The sequence below is a fragment of the Odocoileus virginianus genome, chromosome 2 (genome assembly GCF_023699985.2).
Source record: "Odocoileus virginianus isolate 20LAN1187 ecotype Illinois chromosome 2, Ovbor_1.2, whole genome shotgun sequence".
Classification (NCBI taxonomy): Eukaryota; Metazoa; Chordata; class Mammalia; order Artiodactyla; family Cervidae; genus Odocoileus; species Odocoileus virginianus.
The window spans coordinates 80,248,703-80,252,375 of record NC_069675.1 but is presented as its reverse complement, the minus strand read 5'-3'; the positions used below and the strand labels follow the sequence as shown (position 1 = coordinate 80,252,375).

The window sequence follows — 3,673 nt, the reverse complement described above, 5'->3', positions numbered from 1 at the left end:
CATATATGTATATGTTAATATATTAACATTCTGTATTTGGCACCTCCTATATGCCAGAAAGTGTTCTAAGTGCTCGTTTAAAAATTAATATATTTTATTATCAGCCTGGGTACAAACAGAAAACAGAATCCAGACACAAATTTGAATCAGGAAGATTTCACATTTTAAAAATTACAGTAACTTCCCTACATAGGAGCCCTCAAGTTGTAAACTTTCAAAAGAAGCTAACAGGCATTCCACCAACATCAGGCATAAGTGAAGTTGCAGCTTGCTCTCCATCTCCTATTGCTGACAGTCCTTTAGCTCTACCATCTCCCACCTCTTCTCCCTCCTGCCTCAGTAACTCTTCTCGCCTCTTCACTTGATGCCAGCCCCTATATGTCAGCTGCTGTTTTGTTCTTTTTAAGCTACTGTTGTTGTTCAGTTGCTAAGTCATGTCTGACTCCTTGAGACGCCATGGACCGCAGCATGCCAGGCTTCCCTGTCCTTCACCATCTCCCAGAGTTTGCTCACACTCATATCCATTTAGTCAGTGATGCCATGCAGTCATCTCATTTTCTGTTGCCCTCTTTTCCTCCTGCTCTCAATCTTTTCCAGCATCGGGGGCTTTTCCAAAAGTCGGCTCTTTGCATCAGGTGGCCAAAGTATTGGAGCTTCAGCTTCAGCATCAGTCCTTTCAGTGAATATTCAGGGTTGATTTGCTTGTACTGTAAGATTTAAAATGTTTTCTTTATTTTTGTTTTTCATGCATTATTTGTGTGAAAAGTATTATAAATGTATTACATTACAGTGCTTTAGAGCTGATTGTGTTAGTTGGGTATCTAGGCTAATTTTTTTGGACTTACAAACAAATCGGACTTAACAAAACATTCTGTAAATGGAAAGTCATATTAGGGGACTTACTCTATTAACTATAATAGGGAATTGGAGTAACAGGGTATTGGCTCATAGTCAAGAGAGGGCTTCCGAGGTGGCCCTAGTGGTAAAGAACCCGCCTACCAATGCAGGAGACAAAAGAGATGCAGGTTCAGTCCCTGGGTTGGGAAGATCCCCTGGAGGAGAGAATGGCAACCCATTCCAGTATACTTGCTCCATGGACAGAGGACCCTACAACCCATAGGGTCTCAAAGAGTCTGACACGACTGAAGTGACTTAGCACATACGCACACACACGCACACACACACATACAAGTAAAGAGACCACTAAATATTATACGAATAGTGAATAAGGAGCAAGCGCTAGTCCTTGGGTGTTTTATCTCAATAGTGTACGCCACCCCCAAGTTTGTGATACAAACCATAGTGGAGGTCACAACTGTGGTCCCCTAGATGGCAGAGAAGCCACTAAACTGCCATCTGGGTGACCTTGAGCATGCCTTCTAGGGTTCCAGAGAAAGCTTTATGGGTGGCGACCCCCAAGACGTTGCTAAACCAAGTCTAAGGAGTTGCCCATAAGGTGACCAATCTCATTATGGTCTATTTGAGAATGTCCCAGTTATAAATAGAAAGTCACATATTCCATGGGTCTCCTCAATCTTGAGTAAATCATTATGGGTGGTCACTGAGTTTCTGGAAAAAATTTCTTACCATACGTTGTTGCTGGTCCCTGTGCATTCCAGGGCCTGAGCACTGGAGAAAGGGCATGCATTTGCGGAGCCTGGTGCTGGAAGAGCTGTCCATGCAGGTACTAGGCACTGTGGGAGCCATGTGCTGCAGGAGCAGAAGGCTGGAGAAGCTGCTGATGTTGCCGGAGCCAGGCACCAGCATATGCATGCTTTCACAGCCCACCTGAAGTCCACAGCAGAACAGTAAGCTAATCCCTGCCCTCCTGCCATGTCTCTCCAGTACTCTCTACTGACAAAGTTCAAGATCCAGCCAACTTGCAAAGAAAAGAGTATTTAAATGGTGTAGAGCAGTTGTTATATCATAAGCAGAAAGGGTATAATTGAAACTGAGAGGCATTAAACCTATTACCAGCACATCGTAAATGTTATTTTCGAGTCTAGAATGCTTAGTCTAATCCTGAAGGTGCTATCTAATAAGTTATAGGTTCTAAGACTAGCATCCCAGAATGTGAGTTTACTCGAGTTTTTTTTTTCTTTCCTGCCTTTATTTATTGCATTCTACATTTTTAAATTTTTAAAAAAATGTTATTGATGTGTAATTGACACACAATTTATCAGATTCTGGAAAACAGCAAAATGATTTGATATTTGTGTATATTGCAAAATGATCACCACAAAAATTCTAATTAGCATCCCTTACTATACACAGTTGCAATTTTTTTTCTTATTGTGATATGTGAACTCTTAAGATCAATTCTCTTAGAAACTACTACATACAGTATTATTAATTTTAATTGTCATGCTGTGCATTATATTACAAGCCTTTTTTATTTTATAACTAGGACTTTGTATCCTTTGATCCCCTTTACCCATTTGATCCATGACCACTCTTTCTCTGACAACCACCAATCAGTTCTCTACATTTATGACCTTATTTTTGACTTCCATACATAACCAAGATCATATGCATTTATCTTTCTTCTACCTGACTTATTTCACTTAGCATGATGCCCTTAATATCCATCTGTGGTGTAACAAATGGCAAGATTTCTTTCTTTTTTTATGACAATAACATATAATACATATTATATGTAAAATTTATACATCCATTGATGGATTTTTAAACTGTTTCCATATCTTGGCTATCATAAGCATTGTTACAGTGAACATGAGGTTGCATATATATTTTTGAGTTAGTTTTTTCATTTTTTTTAGATCTTTAGATAAATACCCAGAAGTGGAATTGCCAGGTTTTATATATATGTATATGTAGCTCCAATAGTAAAGAATCTGTCTGCAATGCAGGAGACTTGGGTTCAATGCCTGGGTTGGGAATATCCCCTGGATGAGAGCATGGCTACCCACTCCAGTATTCTTGCCTGGAGAATTCCCATGGACAGAGGAGCCTGATGGGCTGCAGTCCGTGGGGTCACAAAGAGTCAGACACAACTGAGCAACACACACACACACACACAAATATGTGTGTGTGTGTCTATATATATATACATATATATTGGAGCTTCCCTGGTAGCTTAGATGGTAAAGCGTCTGCCTACAATGCAGGAGACCCAGGTTCGATCCCTGGGATGGGAAGATACGCTGGAGAAGGAAATGGCAACCCACTCCAGTATTCTTGCCTGGAGAATCCCATGGACAGAGGAGCCGGTGGGCTACATTCCATGGGGTCGCAAAGAGTCGGACACAACTGAACAACTTCACTCACTTCACTCACTCATACATATATATATATATATATATATATATATATATATATATATATAATAGTTCCTGCTTATTTTTTTGAGGAACATCTCTAGTGTTTTCCATGGTGACTGCATCAATTTATATCCTCACCAACAGAGTACAAGGGTTTCCTTTTCTCCACATCCTCATCAACACTTGTTATTTCTTATATTTTTGAAAATAGCCATTCTGATAGGTGTGAAGCAGACCTTGGTTTTAAAGTTTTGAATGCTAAAAGTAACTATGGTTTTACCAAGGTTCTGATTTAAGTGTGCAGACAAAAACTATGGCTGATAGCTTCCATAATTTCAGTGAGTACTGTCTTAATCCCAGACAGAAACACCTGAGTGGAAACATTTATTAAC

The 3,673-nt window shown here is 39.8% G+C and overlaps 1 non-coding gene across 1 annotated transcript; it reads left to right on the top strand.

Moving 5' to 3' along the window:
* The first annotated feature begins 3,086 nt into the window (after positions 1-3,086).
* On the top strand, positions 3,087-3,158 carry TRNAC-ACA (transfer RNA cysteine (anticodon ACA)). The gene has a single exon. It is a non-coding gene; the product is annotated as a tRNA-Cys (tRNA).
* The last annotated feature ends 515 nt before the right edge of the window (positions 3,159-3,673 follow it).